Source organism: Cynocephalus volans, chromosome 1, assembly GCF_027409185.1.
Source record: "Cynocephalus volans isolate mCynVol1 chromosome 1, mCynVol1.pri, whole genome shotgun sequence".
Lineage (NCBI taxonomy): Eukaryota > Metazoa > Chordata > Mammalia > Dermoptera > Cynocephalidae > Cynocephalus > Cynocephalus volans.
In genome coordinates this window covers 117,275,086-117,298,784 of record NC_084460.1, presented here as the reverse complement: position 1 = coordinate 117,298,784, position 23,699 = coordinate 117,275,086, and positions in this window count along the sequence as shown.

The window sequence follows — 23,699 nt, the reverse complement described above, 5'->3', positions numbered from 1 at the left end:
CTATTTTTGTCTAGCAATGAATTTGCAGTAACCCGCCCTCTACTTAGTAGCCATGTGAACTTAGACGTGTTTATTGCCTTTCTGAGCCTTATTTCCTCAGCTGTAAAATGGAATTATTAATATCTACCCTACCTATCTCATAGGGTTGCTTTAAGGATCAACAGAGATAATAAATAATTCCTGGTAAAACCATAAACGTTGTTCTCACCTCTATCTCAGAACGTCATGATACACAGTTCCAGGGTGACCAGATGAGTGTCTGGACTGGCTGTCCCATGCATGAGAGCAAAGGTCACATTTACTTAAGGGGTCAGCATTAAATCAGATTTCACTAGTCATCCTCCAAACATCGTTGCCCCTTTATTCTTTCGTCTTCCCTGTCCCTCTATCTTCTCTCTTATCACCTTCCTTTCCCTTTTGTTTATTCACCTAACCGTCTCTGAGGGGTTGCTATGTCCAAGGCCCCCTGCTGGGGGGGGGGGGAGCATGTAAATAATTCCCAGTCCTTGCCTGCAGTGTGTCTTAGCCTGGAGGGGGGAGCACAGTGCGTGGGGGAGAGGCTGGGAGGAGGCAACACTAGACAGGGAAGGTGTTCACCAAGAAGACTTTGAGCCTGGCTTTTAAGAACAGATAATGATTTTCCCAGTAGAGGAGCAGGGGAAGGGCCCGGACTGACAGTGCATGAACGTGTGTCTTGGGCCGTGGGCCTTGCTGCCTGCTGCAGTACCTACCAGCACCTCCCTCTGTGCTTCTGCCTGTGGAGCAGTGTCCCCTGTATGACAGAAGAGGACTTCTGGTCAGGCTCTGTGTGCAGCTTCTTTCTCAGCAAGAGGATTTGAAAACCGGAAGCTGTTCCTGGAGACACTCTGTTCCCTGCTTGTTAGGGGCTGTGAATATGACTATGAAATAAAGCAGGAATTCTCAACTCTGGCTGTACACCAGAATCACCTGTTTGGGGTTTTGATTTAATTCACATTTCCTGGCCCCACCCTTCATTCCTTCTGATTCAATGAATTTGGGTAGGGCCCCTGTAATTGGTATGATCTGCTTTTATGAATTTGAAGGTAGAAATATTGTCACATCATCTTTGTTTTTCCAATTCCGTGCTAAAGAATGTACATGTTTTATTGCAGGAAACCCAGACTCCCCTAGTGAAGCTTCGCACCTACCTTAAGTTTTCTGAGAACCCTAAAGACTTAATGAAGTTCCAAAAAGTGAAGGAGCTGCCACGGGATTAGTCCGGCTTCCATTCCCAGAGGGGACGATGAGCAGTCCACTCCTTTTCTTTGCTGTGCCTCACTTTCCTCATTTGTGAAATGATAATAAAAATATTTCCTACCTCATTAGATTGTGTGTAACATTATGTGTGTGAAGACTAGAAAAGCGGGGGAAGCCGAACCCAGCTGCAACTAGGCAAGCTGCGGCCACCACCCCAGGCCCCGCTGGGACCCTGAGGTGTGGAGCCCGGGTAAGCCGAACCCAGCCACAACCAGGTGAAGAGCACACCAAAAACTCCATTTCCACACGAGTAGCCCACCATAGCCACTGCAACTGCCATAGCTGCTGCAAATACGGCTAGTCTCCCTCTATAGCAGCAGTCACAGCCGCCGTGCAAATGGCACGCCAGACTCTTCCCAACTTCATTGACACGAGGAGAGGCACCAGCGGAGACCAAAAAAAAAAAAAAAAAAAAAGAGAAGAGGTCCTCTCTGTCCACAAAGCACACTGCAGAGTAATAGAAGAAACATCTGCTTTACAATAATGGGGGAGGGCTTGATCACACTGTCTCAGTACTGGACAGATCATCTAGGCAAAAAACCAACAGAAGAACAGTTAATCTATCTATGATTGTTGGAGGGGAGGAGGGAGGGAGGGAGAGGGGAGAAGAGGAAGAGGGAGGGGAGGCATTTATAAGGGGCATAAAGAATAAGTATGATCTGTAACAATGAATATGCTAATAAAAAATAAAAATAAAAAAATTTATTTACAATAAAAAAAAGACTAAAAGAGCACAGAGAACATAATAGCACATAGTAAGTGCTTAATAAATGATGGCTATTGCTATGGAGGCAGCAATGCCTAGTGGTTAGGGATGTGGGCCCTGGGGCCAGACTGCCTGGGTTCACAGCCTGGTAGCCACTCTAATTGTGTAACCACCATTCCTCAATTTACTTCTCTGTACAATCAGGGCCATAATGATTCCCTCACAGAACTGTTCCTAAGTGCTATTTGTTTTTTTGTTTGGGGGGCTACCTAGTATGGGGATGCCAACCTTGACCTTGGTGTTATAACACTACACTTGAACCAACTGAGCTAACCACCCAGCCCATTTTATTTATTTACGTTTTTTTGTTGTTATTAAATAAATGAATAAGTGTAGGGCACTTCCATCAATTCTGGGCAAATAACACCAAAGAAATATTAGCAGTAATGATTACCTCTGCTGTGACTTCTCACTGCCTCATGGTGTCACCATCAGACACTGGTCCTACCCTGTCCTCAGCTGGCACTTGCCAGCTGCTCCTAGCAGCTTCTCAGGCCAACTGTGGCCTTGCAAGAAGAGACCACTCCCTCCGCCTTTGCTAACCTTGGCCAAGGGAACCCCCACTTGGGTTCCTAATACAGCAGTTCACCTACACAGCCTCTTCCCAGGATACCAGCTGGCCCTGGAATGCTGAGTCAGACCTGCTCCAGTCCCACCAGCACTCAGAGCCAGAACCTCCACTCTCTTGCCTTCTCTTCCCCAGAGATCTACCCTCGGGTCCACAGCTTTTTTTTTTGACCACCTTGGAGCCTAAAGGGCCTGAGTACACCCCTTTCCCCATACAGTGAGGCTATTCTTTTAAAGGAAACTACCACGGTAAGTCCTGGGATCCCCAGACCCCACTCTATTCAGAAGACTGTCCTCTGAAACTTCACATGATTTACTCTCATAAGGGAGATTCCCCAAGAGATTACCAGGTGCCAACCAACACTCATGGTGGAGCCACTGCCCAGGATTGCAAGTGATTTTTTTTGCTTCCTTAGAGAAGTGAGGAAAACCCCCCACATGTCTGATCTCTGCCTGGAAACCATAGTATGTGTAATTTTTTAACCTCCCAGGCATGATTTTAATATGCATCCAAGGTAGAGAATCAATGAGGTAAGAAGACTGAGACCTAGTGGTTATTAAAATGCACCTGCACAAGTGGGAAGCTATGTGCTTATTCTTGCAACTGCCATCCCTCAGAATGTTTTGATCCTAGAATATTGGAGCTAAATCAGTTCTTAGAAATCAGCTGGCTTGGTCCTGAGGCATGGAACTGAGGACCAGACCCCTCCCCCCACAACCAGCCACACCGCCAGTGCCATGGGGCCCACCTGGAATCGTGAGGCATGGAGTTGGGGACTGGACCTCTTTCCCACAACCAGGCGTATTGCCATCAACACCACCAACTAGGTAAAGAGCATGCCAAAAACATCACCTCCATGTGGGTGACCCACAACAGCCACCACAATAACCACGGCTGCCATGAAAGTGGCTAGATGCCACAACCACCACACAGATGGTCTGCCAGCCACTGGAGTGCATTGACACAAGGAGAGTCACCAGCAGAGACCAAAGAAAGGAAAAGGGTGTCTCTCTCCACAAAGCCCGTTCCAGGGTGACAGAAGAAGCATCTGCTCTACAATAATATTGGGGGACCTGAACACACCTCTCAGCATTGGACAGATCATCTAAGCAACAAATCAACAGAGTAACCATTACTCTTTCAGAAGGAGAGAAGAAATCTAGGGTTATCAGAGGTAGGAGGGGGGAGGTAGAGGGGGATGGGGAGAGATTGGACAAAGGGCATAAAGAATAATTATGATTTGTAACAATATATATGCTAGTAATATTGATTTGATTAACATATCTCAATGTTGAACCCCCAAAATACATATTATCAATTATGATTCAATAAAAATTAAAATAAATAAATAAATAAATTTGTAGAAAAGTGGGGCATGTGAATATGAGTAACTATTTTCAGAATTCAGTTGGATGCTTCTACTTTCATAATTAAAACAATAATTGGAACATAAAATATTTTGACAGCACTTAGTCTTTTTTTTAGAACAGTAAACCTTTTAATAAAGGAACTATTTAATAAAGACTTTACAAATTGAAAAAACAAGAAAGAAATCAACTGGCTCAATGAGTCTCAAAATCAGTGTGCAGCAGAATCACTGGGTGGTCTGCTTATAATACAGATTCTCAGGTCTCAGCTCCTGGTCAGCAGCACTGATTCATTCAACAGGTCTGGGGACAGAGGCATGGGGAGAAATCCCACATCCTAGTATGGGACCCTGGGTGTAGGCAAGGTGGGAGGAGGGGTGCCTGCGCAGTTGAGCCTAGGCAGGGAGTTATGAGAGGCAAGGGCAGCATCTGAGATTGGATCAGGTGTGAGGGGGTAGGCACCAGAAGCTGGAAACAAACTGCATTTCTTAAAGCCACATCTCAAATCTCTTGCCAAATAATATATCCCTTGTCTGGCTATCAGGGTATATTTTCAGATGGAAGAAAATGTATGTCCAAAGCAGGAATCCTAACATCAGAACCCTATGTGGGAGCGGAGGTGAACCTTTGGGAATGCAAGCTGGGAAGACAATTGCTGCTAGTGGTCAGTGAGGAAAGCCTTGGGCTCCGATGACCTCATGGCTCTTTTCTGTCGCTGGTGACTGGACACTCCCTTCCCCTCTGCCCACCTCCACCCACAGGCATATCAGACAGATGACCACATGAGCACAGGGGAAAAGTGTTCCCCATTGATAACACATTCTCACGTGCTGCTGCTGCCGTCTCCACCTCGTCCCCCCGTGTCCCATGACGGCAGACTGAGCAAGGCTGACTGAGGTCAGCCTCGAGCTCCAAGTTCTCTCTCTCCCTGGGGACCAGGGATTTTTGAAAAGTTCCATAATGGCAAATGTGTGGTCATGCCTTGAATTTTTTCACATGAAAACTTTAGCTCGGACAGCTCAGGTCTCATTTGTCCCCTGGCACACTGTGTGTGATTTTGTTTTTCTAAGCAGTGTTTACCAGGAAAGGTAAAAGAATATTTCCGCTTCTCCTCATAGGGGCCAGCAAGGCAGGCTGAGCAGCTGTGAAGTGGAGAGAGCTGGACCACACTGAGCTCAAATGCGACACCTCCTGTGCCCACAGCTCAGGAGTCTCTCCCACTCTGCACTCCAGCAGTAAGTGACCCTATGGTGTCCCCTTACTCCCAAAGTGCTCTCAGTCCTTCCAAGTTAGTGATAAAGGGCACAAGTCGTGGAGCCAGACTCCTGCATCTAACCATTCCCAGAAAAATGCAAAGAGATCACCAGAAAAAGTCTTTTCCTCACATTATCATGCTCTCAAACCTCTGACCGCTCCCCAACCCTCTCAGGCCTCCTACTTGGCTAAATATTTGGGAGCTGAAACAATAGCCTTCCTAAAGCTGTGGTGGGCAGTTACTGGAAGGTCATGTGATTGTCCCAGTTGAACCAGTTTGTCAAAGACCACTTTCCTCTCACTCACCACCTCCCCACACCCCACGATAAGATAGGGTCCCCAGAGCACAATAATCCTTTCCTGAGATACAATGTAGAGGCTCCTGAGAAAAGAAACAAAAGGGAGGCTAATTTTGGCTTTTCTGAGACTAAAGAAAAGCACACAGGCAGGCCCTGTCCTGCTCAAGGAAGCCAGGGTGGGCCTTGTTTCTCGTCTCTCCAGGGTATCTGCTCAGATCACCAAGGGAATTGGAGAACAATGCAGTGGGGGGTGAGGCAGAGATGGGAACAGACTCCTGGCCCTGGCTACAGTGACCTTGCCTGGGTTCTGAAGAGATCTCTAAAGTGACAGCCCATGGCTTCAGACTTAAATTTTGTTTTAGCTGCAAACTCCTCACCACCCCTCCTCCACTAAATTATTAATGAATTAGGATTCAGGGGTTCTTTACAGACCCAGGGATTCCTCACAGTCCTTGATGTTCTTTAGAGTTCTGTGACTCCTAGAGTTGTACAGTAATGTTGGTATGCATCTACACTTTTTCTGGGACATTCCTTGGTTTTCCTCTAATTCTCAAAGGAACCTGTGATCCAAAAATGGTGTACATTTCTAGGAGTTACCCTCCACTTCCCCACCCCACACCCACCCCCTGTCACCTCCCTGCCAGGCAGAGCTCCTTTCCTTTCTGGCAGTGCTGGGCAAGTTTCCATATGTATTACAATCACCTGGGTATAATGTCAAAATTTAGACTGATTCATTAGGTCTGGGTGAGGCTCAAGAGACCGTGTTTCTGACAAGGTGCACACAGGTACATGGTGACATCTCTGTATCGAGGTGGGTGGGGAGGCTGCCAGTCTGCAGACTACACTTTTGAGTAGCAAAGCTTGATGGCAAGCAACGATTTGCTCGTGCTGAGCCTGTACCGTAGCTACAGCCTCCTAAGTGAGCTCCAGTCCACCCTCCTGATTGCCACCAGAGTGATCTCAAGGCAAATTCTAATTACGTTTTTCCTCCTCCTTAAAACCTTCTATGTCCTGCCTGGCCTGTATACTAAGTAAAGACTCCTTAGAATCTATAAACAGGAGGGCCGGCCCGTGGCTCACTCGGGAGAGTGTGGTGCTGAGAACACCAAGGCCCTGGGTTCGGATCCTATATAGGGATGGCTGGTTGGCTCACTGGTTGGGCATGGTGCTGACAACACCAAGCCAAGGGTTGAGATCCCCTTACCAGTCATCTTTAAAAAAAAAAAAAAAAAAGCATCTATAAACAGGATGTTCCATACCTTGTCTCCATCCTATCTTTTCTCTCATTGTATCACTCCATAAGCAATTCATTCCATCCATGCTGGACTACATAAGAGCAAAAGACACTGGTTTGACCCTCGTTTCTGCCATTTACTAGCTTCATGACCATCTGAACTCTATTTTCTTCACATGTAGGATAGGAATAAAAATATCTACCTCATGGAGTCACCATGAGGAGCAAATGAGATAATGTATGTAAAGCATTTAACATAATGGTTTTGCATAGTAAATGCTCAATAAGCAGTACCTGTTGTGACTTAATCATGATACATCCTAGAGTTTCCATTTACTCACGATTCCCTTCTTAGACAATTCTCCCCAGTACCCCTTCTCTGCCCCCTTTTCCTCGAAGCCTTTCTGATCACCCCAATCACTATCCAATCTTTCACTTCAGTTATAGCACTGCACGTGATTTCTTTTTATACCTAAGCAATGCCCGACATAGTTTTGGGCACATATTAATAATATTCACTAGTAAAGTCTTATGAAACTGAATTGTGTTCTTGGTCCTTTTTGTTATGCGTGCATATAATGTACTCTTTAGCTACAATGAATATACATATATGTTGTTATGGTTTGAATGTTCACATCCCCTCCAAAACTCATGTTGAAATTTAATCCCTAATATAACAGTGTTAAGAGGCGGGGCCTTTGGGAGGTGATTAGGCCATGAAGGTTCTGCCCTAGTGCCTGTATTAGTCCCTTTCTGTTGCTTATAACAAAAATATCTGGAAATGGGTAATTTGTAAGAAAATGGAATTTATTGCTTACAATTTCTGAGGCTGGGAAGTCCAACATCCAGGGAACACATCTGGAGAGGGCCTTGTTCTGGTGGTGACTACAGTGACTCAGGGTATCACATGGTGGGCGGTAGAGGTAAGAGAGAGAGACTCTTATGTGCTCTCCTTTTAAAGCCCTCAGAACCACATCCATGAACTATGGCATGTCCTTACAATCTAATGACCTCTTCAAGGCCCCACCTTTCAATGATCATACGAGGATTTCCCACCCTCAACAGTTACAGTGGGGATTAAGCTTCAATGACCTTGGGGGGGGCCACTCAATCCACTGCATTGCCTTATAAAAGGGCTGAAGGGAACTAGCCAGGCCTCCTTTTTTTGCCCCTTCATCTTTTGTGCCATGTGAGAACACAGTGTTCATCCCTTTTGCCCTTCCATCGCTTCTGCTGTGTGAGAACACCTAGCACCATCTATGAGGAACTTTTACTGAACCTGTTGGTGCCTTGATCTTGAACTTCCCAGCCTCCAGAATGGTGAGAAATAAATTTCTATTATTTATAAATTACCCAGTCTCAGGTATTTTGTTATAATAACACAAATGGACTAAGACATATGTACTATCCTATGATGGAAGAGGATGGTTTAGTTATTTCTCTTTTTTCTCCAATTAATCTAATCTTCAGTAATATCTATTACGTCTGCCTTGACAAGTTGCAGCTCTCAAGAGGATAAACAGTTTTGCATGGGCATTATCTTATATTGGAACAAATTTACTTAAATATTTATGGGTGTCTTCCATGTACCAGGTACAATAAATAATAGTAATGAAGATCATCCCATTTGCTTTGCAACAACACAGATGCAAGTGGCCTTCCTTGGCTCTGAGGCAGCTTCTGCCACAGACAGGACAGTGTCTATGCCGTAGCCTTCCTCTGTACTCCATTGGATACCTTCATAAATATCAGGGATGCTCTACTCTGAAAGGCAAGTAAGCTACTATCCCTCCCCACAGCAGCTGTAGACCCAGGCAAAGATCCCCTGGCTCTATTTCCAAATTCCAAGTGGTTTGAGCAGAATATACCAGTTCCCTGCAAAATTAATCCTTTTGACTATTTGTGCTCCCATCCAAGCCTCAGTTCCCCGATCATAAAGACCCTTACTCAAGAAGTCCTTACAGCTTACAAAGATTATTTACATACATTAATAAGATTGATCTTTGTTATAACCCAAAGGGTAGGCAGGGCAGGGTTCTAGATCCCCATTTTGAGGTTGAGGTACCAGAAGCTCAGAGGAGAAGGGATCTATTCAAGGTCTTGTAGCAAGTAAATCACTCAACATCATAATCCAAACCTACTGGACATTTATCTAGCAACACTTTCTGCTGTTATGGAATCTTAGATCTCTTAGGAAGAAAGAGATGAAGCAGAATATCCAAACAATCCATCTGTTACTTGCTCTAGATGGTGCCCTGGAAGACGACAGGGGATGAAGTGAGGTCCTGCAGCTGTGGGAGACAGAGGGTAGGAGGAAGGGTAGCCCTTCCAAGTGTCGATTAACCAGAGAGGAATCTTGAGCTTAGATGAGCCTTAGACTGTCTCCTGGCCTTTCTTCCTTGCTTTGCACTCCGCAGACTGCAGTCAAGCCTAGTTGGAGCTTCTTCGTCTACTGGGAAAGAAAATGGCCTCTGCCACAGGGGCCTGTGCAGGGAGACAGACCACAGGTGTCCCTCTCTGAAGACAAGTGAGCTGAAGCGGGAGCAGATATTTTTGGTAGACGTAACTTTTTGTGGCAATTTCCCATCACTTGTCCCTCAATTTTTAGCAAAGCTGTTTTCAGTTGAGAATTAGGGACCTTCCGTCCAGCTTGGTATTAGCACCTGCAATTATTGGGACTGTCAAGGAGAAGGTGATTGTCAGGAGATAAGAGTCAGTGTGAGGGCCAGCTGCCCCTCTTCATTCTCCATGTGGAGATGGCCCTCTATTACTATCTTTAGGATTGAGGATGGTTTTTGCTGGAAAAAATCTCATGAGTTTCCATAAATGGGAAAGACAGATTTTCAGAAGTCACCTCTAGGTACTTTTCAAGGCTTGGGGTTCATAAGCTTTGAAGTCCAACTAACAGGGTTTTTCGTGCATGCCTGGACCTCATCCTTTCTCTGCTGAGAGCTGTAAATCATAAAGGGTTAGTTGATTCTCAGCCCCATGCACATTTGAATCACCTGGGGAGCTTTTAAAAAACCTCAAGCATGGACCCCACCCTCAAATTCCTATTCAATTGGTCTGGATGAGGCAGGGGAATGGTATTTCTTATAAGCTCCCCCAGGTGACTTATTGTAGAGTCAGGGTGGAGAACCTCAGGTGGGACAATCTCTGAACTCTCCTGAAAAGCTGAAGTAAGATCCCAGATTTGTGTTTGGTCTGTGTTACACAGCGCACCATGTGGCCTCTCCAACTTTAGACTCACGACCATAAAAGACTACAGCAGACAGAACTACAGAGGTCACCAGCCAAGTCCCTTACTTTATAGCAGCAGGCCCCCTGAGGAGCAATGTCTCCTGGGTCACACACACAGCAAGGCAGAGCAAGCAGGCGTGCAGCCTCCAGCCCCCAAGCCAGTGCCCTGCCATGAGCCACACAGTACTGGAGGGTGCCAGGGGAGCTACAAGCGAGCAAAGTAACACTTTGGCCCAAAGTTCCCCCATCAGCTCTTCATCTGATGGTGTTTTGGAGTTTGGTGATATTTATTCATTCCTTCTTCACTTAAATAAACATGTGTCCACACCCAGGGAGGCAGGTATCATTATCCACCGATGAAGAAACTACAGATGGGAAGGTTGAGACTTGTCCACGCCACACAGTGATAACAGCAGAGGCTGTGTAATGCATACAGAGGTCCTTGCTTTCCTGCAGGAAAATCCCTTCCTTTTCACCATGACTCAGCTGTACAGAAGCAGCAGCCTTGGGGGCATGGAGCCGGGGACCAGACCCTTATCCCACAACCAGGCACACTGCCATCACCACCATCAACTAGGTAAGGAACATGCCAAAAACATCACCTCCATGTGGGTGTGGCCCACCACAGTCACCACAATGACCACGGCTGCCGCAAAAGCAGCTAGATGCCACAACCACCACGCAGATGGTCCACCAGCCACTGGAGTGCATTGACACAAGGAGAGTCACCAGCAGAGACCAAAGAAAAGAAGAGGATGTGTCTCTCCACAAAACCCATTCCAGAGTGACAGAAGAAGCATCAGCTCTACAGGAATATTGGGGGTCCTAACCACACCTCTAAGCATTGGACAGATCATCTAGGCAACAAATCAACAGAGTAACCATTACTCTTTCAGAAGGAGAAAAGAAATCTAGGGTAATCAGAGAGGGGAAGGGGGAGGGAGAGGAAGATGGAGAGAGATTGGACAAGGGGCATAAAGAATAAGTACAATTTGGGGCTGGCCTGTGGCCCACTTGGGAGAGTGCGGTGCTGATAACACTAAGGCCATGGGTTTGGATCCCATATAGGGATGGCCGGTTAGCTCACTGGGTGAGCGTGGTGCTGACAACACCAAGCCAAGGGTTAAGATCCCCTTACTAGTCATCTTTAAAAAAAAAAAAAAAAGAATAAGTACAATTTGTAACAATATATATGTATAATAATATTGATTTGATCAACATATGTCAGCGTTGAACCCCCAAAATATGTATAAACAATTATGATTCAATAAAAATTAAGAAAAAAAAAAAAAGAAGCAGCAGCCTGAGCTGCAGTGAGCTCCCTTAGGCACAGGGGCATGCCTGTCTGAGGTGGCTCCTGCCCTCTCACCATCCCAGGAAGAAGAGAGAACACCTTCTCAGCATCACTTTCCCCCTAGTGGGGCAGCTGTGTCTGTGCTTTTGGCATCACAGTATCTCTCACATGTTTACCAAGACCTTTCACATCTTGTCCACTGTTTTCCTACCCTTATACTCTGGCTCAAACTATCTTGGGTGTCCCCAGCTGCATCATTTCATCCTGAAAGGCAAGGTGGCAGGAAAGCTTTTGCCAGGGGGTGGAGAAGGTGATGAGAAGGAAAATGTTAGACTTCCAGTTGTCCTGTGGGTCAGTGGAACAGCTGCAGAGGTGCTTCAGCATCTCACCATAGTGTCCCAAAGTGGAAGCCCCTGCTGGCTCATGTGGAGCGTTTCATGTTGCCACACATGCATACTGTAGGGAAAGTGAGAATAAATTGTCACGGTCCCTCTGGGGTTAGGAGTCTTGCTGAGCATTTGATGTAAACATGCATGTGTGCCCAGGTGTTCTTGGGTTGTCTGACTCACACCCACATGTCCTGGGTTATAGTACTTAGGTATAAAGGATTAGTGGCTCTGACCCACTGTGAGCCCCCCCACTGGGACGTCCCAGTGGGGGGGGGATGGGGAGGGTGCTACTGCTGCTGGAGGCTGTTGCTGCTGCTGCCAAAGCCCCTGGGATGTTACTTTTGCTGTAGCTGCTGCTGAGGAAGCTGAGAACTGAGCTCGTGGAGTCTGCTAGGGGCTCCTGGGATCTTTCCCAATTACCTATCTTGTGGGCCTGCATGTGAGGGGTCTGGTGACCCAGCCTGGCATATGAGAGGTCTGTGACTCAGTCTGTACAAGAGATTTGAAGGGTCTATGGGCCCTAGCCTAACCCGGCCATACAATTGGCTACGTCGACAGGATTCCAACAATTGCCTTAACCAGACATACTTACGACTTTCTGTTTACAAAGGGTGAGAAGACTATTTTCATACAAATCCACTATGTCATGTAGATTTCTTTTTAGGTTTGCTCAGTGAAGAATCATTTCTGAAGTCCTGCGGTGGTTTCACTACCCCTTCTCAGTCAACTCTAAATCCATTAGCAGCCATAGACAATGTAAATCTGGAAACAGTGCATCTAATAGATGTGTAGCAAGCAGTGTTTGTCCGGCACAGTGACAGATCTCAGTGTGGCTTTGCTTTGAAGGTACAGCTCATGCTTCTCTTTTAGGAAACTATGAATTTTCACTCTGTGGAAGGTTATTTGGACTGATGGAAAATTTGATAGACCAAGAACACCATGTATAGATCCCTTGACTGGAATAGCCAGGACAGTGAACAACCTCAGTAAAGCTTGGGCCTTTTCCAGTTGCCTGCCTTTTAACATTCTGTAAAGTTATGTAAAGAATGACTCTGTCATTCCAAGTGTGGCAGCCAGACTCCAGGATGGTTCTAATGATCCTCACCTCTTTGTATTCACACCCTGTGTAGTCCCCTTGTGTAATGAAGAGAACCAATCCAGGTGACCAATAGGATATTGCAGACCTGATGGTGTGATCATTTGTAAAACATTGCAGCTTCCACCTTGGGCCCTTGAATTACTCAGTCTGGGGGAAGTCATCCACCATGTTGTGAGGACATTCAAGCCACACCATGAAGAGACCATGTTGGGAGGAACCAACTTGCCAGCATGGAGACCTTGCCAGATAGATGAGTGATTCATGTCCGGAAGTGAGTCCTTCAGTCACAGTTAAGCTTTCAGATTATTCTAGATGCTCAGTGTCTGGGTCTAAAGCTGAGGTCTGAGGTATCACAGAGCAGAGACAAGTTTTTCTGCTGTGCCCTGTCTGAATTTCTGACCTACAAAAATAATGGGATAACAAATCATTAATGTTTTCTGCCACCAAGTTGTGGAAATGATTTGTTACACAGCAATAGATGACTCCAGCCTAGTTGTACATAGATAAGAGCCATTACAAAATTGTATCTGCAAAGCCCAACCCCCTTCTATAAAACAATCATTTGAAGCTGGATTTTTCTAGACCTACCTTTTAAACTGCATACATTCTTGACTATTCCCAATAGAGGTGGGACCTCTGGCTACAACACACCAAGGAAGGCTCAAATGTACCTTGCTGTTGGAGATAATCATACAAGGTCAACTAAAGGAGCCCTTCTTAAACAAGCAGTCAACACTCTCAACTTCCTCCCAGCAACCATGGTTCCCTACGAATCTGACTTCAGTCTCTACCACTCCTTTGAAATCATCCTCTCCTTAATCCCCATCTCTAACTCTAGGGGCCTAAGTTCTGATTCTCCTAGAACTTCTTGGTTTGTCCTTCCCTTGACTTCTCTAATACCAACGTCCTTCTGTGCCCCTACTGCTTTTTCTATTTTACTGGCAAATAACCTTCAAACTCTTTTCATCCTAGACTTCCCTGAAGAGTTAGCCATTTTCTCCTTCTTACTAAAGAAAAATGGGATACCTTCGGTGGCAGTGACCTTCCTGTCCCTGTAGGTTAGTAGATACGAGGTGACCACCTAGCAGGAGTGATGTGGTAAGGATCTAAGCAGTAGACTCTGAGGCGCTATTCAACAATATAATTCTGTAATAGTTGAAAGACAGATATCAACATAACTTTAAGAATATTTGGAACCAGAACTATGGGATAGTCTATTGTAATCCTAGAGTTCAAACTCATCAGAGTCAAAGCTGAACAGGATCTTTGAAATCATCTTCATGGTCTTATCCACTCTAAAATTTCATCTCTATTTGTAGAGAGGACTCCTATTGTTTTCTCATGTCTAGACCTACTTTCCAAGAACAAGTCCTGAGTTCCCTCCATGTCTCAGTTCATTCAGGCTGCTATAACAAAATACCATACACTGGGTAGCTTATAAACAACTGAAATTTATTTCTTCTAGTTCTGGAGGCTGGGAAGTCCAAGATTAAGGTGCCAGCAGATTCAGTGCCTGGTGAGGGCACAGTTTCTGGTTCACACACAGTGCCTTATCACTGTGTCCTCATGAGATGGAAGGGGCTAGCTTGCTCTCTGGGGTATCTTTCATAAGAGCACTATGCCATCATGACCTAATCAGCTCCCAAAGGCCCCAACCCCTTAATACCATCACCTTGGAGGTTAGGACTTTAACATAGGAATTTAGGAGGACATAAGCATTCAGTTCAGAGCATTCTGGGAATCTGTATCTTTGCTCATGGATGTATCCCATGACTCTCAAACTCTGCCTGGCTAAATTAGACACACTTTCTTCTTCTCCATATCTCCTCCTCCTCCTGACTTCCTTATCTCAATTAAGCACATTGCCCTCTGGGCATGCCCCCAAGGCAAAACCTTGGAATCATTCTTGTCTCTTTCCTTTGTCCTCCAAGTCTATATTTTATCAGTTGCTGACTAGTTTATTCTTTCTTCTTCATGTTCCTCCTGTCTTTTCCCTGTTTTTTTCCAGAGAAACAGAACCAACAGGAGGAGATATATATTATAGAGATGAAGAGAATAATTACAAGAAATTAGCTCACATGATTATGGAAGCTGGCAAGTCCCAAAATCTGCAGGTTAAGTCAACAAGCTAGAGACCCAGGAAAGCCTGTTTCATTTTGAGTCTGAAGACAGGAAAAAAGCTGATGTCTCAGTTTGAAGGCAGTCAGGCAAGAAGGAGGGTCAGCCTTTTTGTACTATTCAGGCCTTCACCTGATTGGATAAGGCCTGCCTCATTAAGAAAGGCACTCTGCTTTACTCAGTCTACCAATTTAAATGTTAATGTCATCCAAAAACACCCTCACATAAACACCCAGAATAATGTTCAATCAAATATCTGTGCACTCCATGGCCCAGTCAAGTTGACACATAAAATTCACCTTCCTGTTCATACTCACAGCCTCCACCCTAGTTTGGTTGGGCCTATAGTAATTTGCTAGGGGGCTGTCATAACAAAATACCACAGACCGGGGTGACTTAAGCAACAGAAATTTATTTTCTCACAGTTCTGCAGGCTGGAAGTCCAAGATCAAGTTGCTGGAAGGGTCAGTTTCCTCTGAGGACTCTCTCCTTGGCTTGCAGAAGGCCACCTTCTTGCTGTGTCCTGACATGGTCTTTCCTCTATGTACAAGCATCTCTGATTTCTCTTTGTGTGTCCACATTCCTTTTCTTATAAGGACAATAGTCTGATAGGATTAGGGCCCATCTTAACAGCTTCATTTTAACTTGATCACCTCTTTAAAGGCCCTATCTCAAAATACGGTCAATTTCTGGGGAACCAGGTGTTAAGGTTTCAACATATGAGTGTTGAGAGATGCAATTCAGCTTATTACTGGGCCTGAATCATCTCTTGCCTAGTCTCTCTGCCTTCAGTCTTTTCTCCCTTGAAACCAGCCTGCACATACTGGTTGATTAATCTAAAGTATCTTTGTGTGAGCTCAGCTGGTTAGAGCTTGGTGCTGATAATTCCAAAGTCCAGGGTTCAGTCCCTGTACTGAACACACACAAAAGTACATATGTGGTCATGTGTATCTCCTGATGAAAGCCTTCCCACATTTTACTGAGAAAAGTACGGAAGGACATTGTGATAGTCAATTTTATGTGTTGACTTGGCTAGGCTACATTCCTGAGTTATTCAATCAAACACTACTCTAGGCATTGCTGTGTAAGTATTTTATAGATGGGATTAAAGTCCATAGTCAGTTGACTTTAAAGGAGATTGTCCTGATAATCTAAGTGAACTTGAAAAAATCAGTCCTTGAAAGGCCTTTAAGGCAAAGCTGAGGCTTCTCTGAGGAAGAAATTCCACCTGTGGGTAGCAGCTTCCGTTGATGCTTGAGAGAGTTATAGTCTTCCTTTTATGCCCTGCCCTGCAGATTTCAGATTTGCCTAGCCAGCTCCCATGATTGCATAAGCCAATTCCTTGCAATAGATCTCTTAATATTTATCTCCTAGTGGTCTTTTCTCTGGTTAAACTCTGGATAATACAAATTTGGTTCTGGAAGTAATTCTAGAAGAACAGATTTTTTTTAAAAAATGAGTTTTAGAAATTTGTTTCTGGGTTTTCTGGAATTGGTTATCTGATCTGAATTGATTTAAAGGCACTAATGACTCTATTTCCAGGGGTAGTCAGGACACTGGTAGTCCATGGCATGTTATGACAATAGAGATATGCAAAATATCACTATTGAGTGCTCCTAATAAAGTATTTATAGAAGGTATATTGTTGGGTGACCATGTACTTGCCACCTTAGCACATTTTAGTCAAACCAAGGTATATAATGGAATTGGGTGGTTGTTCCTAACTACACGGAAGAAAAGTGGGGAAAGGAAAGGATGAGCTCGGGGTTTTGAATTCCCAGCTCAAACTTTGTATAAATGTCTGAAAGCTTCTAAATCAGCCCTGAGAAAAACCCTCATGTCCTGTAGCTACAGGGCTGAGATTCCTGAAAACAAAACCCAGAGTCTCATTCTCCAAGTGGCTAAATTACAATGTAAATTTAATTTCCAACCTTCCAGGATCTTTTGTTAAAGCAAGGACATTGATTGGGAAGAAATGGTGAGTGGAAAAGAAAAACCCACAGACAAAGCAAAGTGTTTTTCCTATACTCTTACTCAGCAACAATCAACACAGGAGACTTCTGTAACCAATTGTGTGGGTTTTTTCTGCACATACCAAGCAATTCTATAGTGAACACCAGATGGATGTCCTTTAATTCAACTCTGACACTATCTACCTGGAGATAGTCAAATCCCACAGGTTGAGGGCTCAGTCTCCAAGACTTCTGATGCCAATTACAAGCCCTGGGTCGTTTTACCAGTGCTTCTCACCAACTGGCTATAAATTGGGGTTCCGGCAACCACCTCCTTGGGTTCAATTAATTTGCTAGAGTGACTCACAGAACTCAGGGAAACACATTTACTGGTTTATTATAAAGGATATGACAAAGGATACAGATGAAGTGATGCATAGGATGAGGAATGGGGGAAGGTGTGCAAAACTTCCGTGCCCTCCCAGGGCGCACCACCCTCCAGGAACCTCCATGTGTTCAGCTATCTGGAAGCTCTCTGAACCTTGTGCTCTTGGGTTTTATGGAAGCTTCATCACATAGGCATGATTGAAGCCTGGACGACTGTGTAGAAATATGATTGGACAAAAAGGGTATGATCTAATACTAACAGACTGAGGGCGGGGTGGGGGGGAACCCAGCAAAACCTGTTTGTTCAGATTCTTCTTGGCCTCTCTGTGCAGAGTTTCCTCTTCCCAAGTAGGGAGCAGGACCCCTCCTGAAAAGGGAACCTTATGACCTACAATCAGACAAGGTAAGTCAGAGTATTTCTTTATGGCCAGCTCCAAGACAGAAAGGTTGGGGAAGGTTAGGACAAGCCAGTGTAAGACCTGTGCACTGTGCACAAATCCCACACGTTAGGATGGCTCACCTCACAAAGACCACGAGAGAGAGAGCATTGCAATCAAGCAAGAGGAGTTTATTCCAGCATGCTGGGGTCGCTCAGCCTTCAAGACAGAAGCGGCCTCAAGCTCTTAACACAGGCGCTTTTTATACAGTTTTTTAGACAGACTTTTGCAACAGGATGAGTTGTTTACTGCTTACGGGTTATCTGAGGTGACCTTTAGATTTATTGGTGGTCTTTAGCGGGCTGGCACACGGATAAGGAACAGTATGTTTCTCGATCGTTTATCTTTCTTGTGGTCAGGCCAGGCGGCCTCTAGATAAGGAGCTGGTCCCTGGAACTGGGTGGTGGTTCCTCCCTTCCAGGAATCTAGCGTGCCTGGGCCCGCCTTGACTATGCTTGGCCTCTACAAAACCCCTTAGAAGCTGCCTTACTTAAAATGGCATTAGTTATGTTTTCTCGTTTTTAGCAAGCATTAGTACAGAAGTAAATTGCATATGTTAAAGTTATATTTTTCTCTACATTCCCCCCTTTTCCTTGTGCGTATTTCAATCATGAAATAATGATTCCTGTTGGTTTAATGCCTGATATTGTTGTCTTAACATCATAATCTGAACAGTTTTAACGCGTTCCCTAACAAAAGCTAGTAAGCGATTTAAAATGCAGGGACCGAAGGTCAGAATCAATATTAAAATAATTAGTGGTCCTAACAGGGTCGACATGAGGTTCGTGAGCCAGGGGGAGGAGTTGAACCATGACTCAAACCAGCCCTGATTTTGTTCTCTTTCTCTTTTTCTTTTGGCTAGGCCTTCCCTGATTTTGGCCATGGAGTTTTTAATTACCCCTGAGTGATCAATGTAAAAACAACATTTTTCTTTCAGTGCAGCACAGAGCCCCCCTTACTGAAGGAACAAGAGGTCTAGTCCCCTTCTATTTTGTAAGACCACCTCAGAAAGAGAGGTGAGGGACTCCTGTAATTTAGTAATTGAATTTTCTATTTCTTTAATATCAGCATCTATGGCTGCCTGCAAACTTTGGTAATTCTGATGTTGAATAACTAGAGCTGAAGCTCCTGTGGCTGCCCCAGCTGCTCCCAGTCCTAAGCCTAAGAGGACAGAGAGCGTGATACTTAGGGGCTCCCTTTTGGTTCAGTAGTTCCCGTTATTTTCATCCCAATATGCTAATAGTTCTTCATAGGGATGATAAACAAGCCGAGGTAACAACCGAACCAAGACACAGAAATTCTGGGTCTCGTTTAGGACCTGTAAGCTAACACAGGGCGTGACCCCAGTAGCGCAGGCCCACCATCCTTCTGGAGGGGGCAACAGATATGTGTCACCAGACCACTTGGTTAAGAGTCTGGTTGCACAGCTGGCTGTGTGAGGAAGGGATTCTTCCCACACATGTTCCTTGCCCCGTAACAGCTGACAGAGTGAGTTTGACCTGTCATTGCTGCCAACGACAGTTGGAGACATCAGTTGTAGTATTAATTTCATTTCTGAAAGCTATTCCTTCATAATATGGGGGAGCAACATTATAACAAAGCCAGCAGGAGCGGGTAGCATTGGGGTTAGTACTATTTAAAACCTTGAAGGCTTCAGAAATTAAGCGGAATAACCCAGGTTGTTTTTGAGGCCTAGGCTCAGGGAGCCGAGTCATTTCCTTTGGTGCTGCAGCCACTGACCCTACAGTGGGGACTGAGGACTCTGGTTGGTCACCCGGGGGTGCTAGGGTAGTCTTTGGTTTGACCCCTGGAACTAGGTATTTATTTGGGCCTATAGCGGTATGCTGGGTTTCTATTTTAAGTTTGATGGTGAACAATAGTCCATCATCATACCTTTCTTTATAGAACCTTAGTCCCCATTTATAACCTTTATCCCACCCAGTAGCCCGCTTTCCTGGATCCATGAAGGACACTCGGAGGGGATGGCACCATCCACTACAGTTATCTCCCCTGTTTTTACTGTGAGTGTAATTAGCAGTTACCTTGAAGTAGTTCCAGGATGAGGAGGTGTTCCAATATGTGTCTCCCACAGTTTCACAACCCCAACTCTTGCAGAAATAATCCTCTGGCCCCCCACATTTGTAATTTAGTGCCCTGTCATGGTGGTACCCAGGACACACATAGAAGGTAAGGGTGCTTAATTTGCTCCTCCAGTTTTTGGTAGCACACCCTAGCCCATCCCCTAGTCCAGCGCGTCTTTCACCTGTAGGAGGTGTACTAGGGGGCTTGGAAATATCAGTATGTCCTCCTAGGTCCCAATCTGCTTGGGCTCCCATGGCTAGCTTACACACATCTGAGAATAAGTCAGGCCACCATTTTCCCATAGTGACCTTAGATTGGCTCCAAATTGTATCTCCTATTCTGTGTACAACATACCAAGTAAAATTCCTGGGCATATGTGGGTTGCTAGTCCCCGGGCCCTGGGAAAAGATTTTTAGGCATAAGAAAAGCAAGAGCGTTTTCATCTTACAATATTTAGGGTGTCCGAACAATTTTTAGTCTTAAGGGGTGCTCCTTGGAACTCTGGACTCTCCAGGCGGCATCTCTCGATCCTTGGTCCTCTGGCGGTGCAGGTTTTACGTTTGAGGCGTGGATCCAAGCGGAGATCCCGTCTACCTTTATAGCCGTTGGGGTTGTCAAGAGCACCAGGTAAGGTCCTTTCCAGCGGGGTTCCAGGGTCTGGGAGCAATGTCGTCTCACATAGACTGTGTCTCCAACCTGGAGCTGGTGAGAAACTTTGGGGGTCCCAGGTTCATAGGCGGCTGCCAGCTGCATCCAGACTTCCTTCTGTACTGCTTGCAGTCCTTTTAACCTGGCATATAAGTCACTGTTACTGTGGCAAGTGGGTTCAAAGGCGTCCCCCAGTAAAGTCAAGGGGGCAGGGGTACCATAGAGAATTTCAAAGGGGGTGAGGTTGAACCGGGAGGGGATGTTCCTAGCTCTAAACAGGGCCAAGGGAAGGAGCACCACCCAGTCCACGCCAGTCTCCATGGTTAATTTAATCAGGGTCTCTTTTAGAGTTCTGTTCATCCATTCTACCTGTCCTGAACTCTGGGGTCTGTAGACACAATGTAATTTCCAATCGACCCCTAGGTATCTGGCCACTCCCTGGCTTACCTTGGCAACGAAGGCGGGCCCATTGTCGGACCCAATTACCTTGGGTACCCCGAAGTGTGGGAAGATTTTTTCCAGGGTTTTCTTGACCACGATGGTGGCAGTTTCCTGCTTTGTTGGGAATGCTTCTAGCCATCCAGAGAAGGTGTCTACAAAAACTAGGAGATACTTGTAACCATATTTACCTGGCTTGATCTCTGTAAAGTCTACTTCCCAATATACCCCAGGTCTGTCTCCTCTGGGTCTTTTGCCAGGTCCCGTGGTATTCTTACAAGCATTTACCTTTTGACATGGCACACACTTATAAACTATCTGTTCTGCTAATTGTTTTAGCCCTATGATGTGATATTTTGTCCTTAGGGCAGTCTGGACCAATTTGTTTACTCCCAGATGAGTCCATTGGTGCATTTGTTTAATCATGGCGCGTGCTTGTTCTCGTGGCAAGATAGGCTTGCCTGACACTGCATGCCAGCGCCCTTTTTCCTGATTGAAGTGGTTATTAGAGTCCCTTGAGATCTCTGCTACGTCTTCAGCAGAGTACTTAAACTTGGGCTCCTCTAGCTTTGGGATGTTAACTAGCAGAAGAGAAGTGGACCTGTTAGCTGCCTCCCTTGCTTCAGAATCGGCCAAGGTGTTTCCCTTGGCAATGGGGTAATCCCCTTTCTGGTGGCCTGGGTAGTGTATAATACTCACTTTTAGCAGTCGGTGTAGGGCTTCTAGCAGGGCTACGATCTCTGCCTTGTTTTTGATTTCTTTTCCTCCAGAGGTTAGCAGGCCCCGCTGTTGATAGATAGCACCGTGCACATGGGCTGTGGCAAAGGCATACCTGCTGTCTGTATAGATGTTGATTCTTTTGCCCTTTCCTAGTTCAAGGGCTTTTGTGAGGGCGATGAGTTCTGCCTTCTGGGCAGATTTTCCTGCAGGTAAGGTCTGTGCCCATATCAGGTTCTGGCCATCTACTACAGTGGCTCCTGCCTTTCGTACTCCTTCCTCCAGGAAACTGCTACCACCAGTAAACCAGGTGGCTTCCACGTCCATCAGAGGCTGATCTGACAAGTCTTTCCACCATCCATGTCCCTCAGCAAGCACTTGTTGGCAGTCATGGATAGGAGAGTCAAGGTCAGGGTCTGGGAGCAATGTGGCCGGATTTAAGCTCGCCGGGGGAGCAAAAGTAACCCGGTCTGAATTCAGTAACAGAGTCTGATATTGAGTCATGCGAGCATTTGTGAGCCAGCGGTCGGGGGGCTGGCGGACAATACTCTCTAAGGCATGAGGTGCCGAAATTACCAACTCTGTCCCATAGTCAACTTGTCAGCATCTTTTACCAGAACTGCGACTGCCGCTATGATTCTTAGACAAGCTGGCCACCCCGAGGCTACTGGGTCTAGTTTTTTAAGCAGATATGCTACAGGCCTTTTCCAGGGCCCCGGTTTTTGAGTTAGGACCCCCTTTGCAACCCCCTTATTTTCTGCCACATACAGGTGGAAGGGCTTGGTTACGTCGAGGAGCCCCAGAGCCGGTGCGGACATCAAGGCCGTCTTGATGTTGTCAAAAGCCTATTGTTCCTCTTTTCCCCACTTGAAGGGCTGACTGTTTTTAGTGAGGGGATATAATGGGGCTGCCATTTCAGCAAAACCACGTATCCATAGGCGGCAGAACCTGGCAGTACCTAAAAATTCTCTGACTTGTCTTGGATTAGCGGGTGGCAGAATGTGAAACACTGTCTCTTTTCTGGCCTCAGACAACCATCTTTTTCCATCTTTAAGAAGGTACCCCAGGGAACTGACCTGTCGCTTGCAGATCTGAGCCTTTTTGGGGGAGGCTCGATAGCCCAGTTCTCCCAACTCTGTGAGGAGACACTTTGTTCCTTCCAGACACAGTCCTTCATCAGCTGCTGCCAGGAGGAGGTTATCTACATACTGCAACAGAGTTACCTGGGGGTTAGAGGCCCGGAATGCAGCCAAGTCTTGGTGGAGGGCCTCATCAAAGATGGTGGGCAAATTTTTGAATCCTTGAGGCAGACGGGTCCACATGAGTTGCCCTGCTAGGCCAGTCTCTGGGTCTTTCCACTCAAAAGCGAAGTACTCTTGACTTTTTACAGCCAGTGGTAGGCAGAAGAATGCGCCCTTGAGGTCCAGTACTGAGTAAGAGGTCCTGTCTGGGGGTAGAGAGCTTAAAAGATTATAGGGGTTAGGAGCTGTAGAGTGGAGGTCGGCCACCCGCTTGTTTACCTCTCGGAGGTCTTGGACCGGTCGGTAGTCATTAGTCCCAGGTTTTCGGACTGGTAGCAAGGGTGTGTTCCAGGCTGATTGGCACTTCCGTAGTATCCCCAGCTGGAGCAAATGGGCAATGTGGGGTCGGATGCCTTCATGTGCCTCTTGGGACATTGGGTATTGTCGGACAGCTATAGGACTGGCCTGAGCCTTCAGCTCTATGTGGACGGGGGGTCGGTTCTTAGCCTTCCCTATCCCTGCAGTTTCTGCCCATGCCTGGGGGTAGTTTTCTTTTCTTTTTTTTTTTTTTAAAGATGACCAGTAAGGGGATCTTAACCCTTGACTTGGTGTTGTGAGCACCACGCTCAGCCAGTGAGCAAACCGGCCATCCGTATATGGGATCCGAACCCGGGGCCTTGGTGTTCTCAGCACCACACTCTCCCGAGTGAGCCACGGGCCGGCCCATGGGGGTAGTTTTCTAACCACCAGTCCATCTGTCTGGTCTCCCGCCCTTGTTTTTCAAACAATTGGTATTCATCTTCCAGCCTGAGAGTTAGTACCTGGAGAGGCTTTCCTTGTTGATTTAATACCCGAGGTCCCTCGGGGTCAAAATGAATTTGAGCACCCATT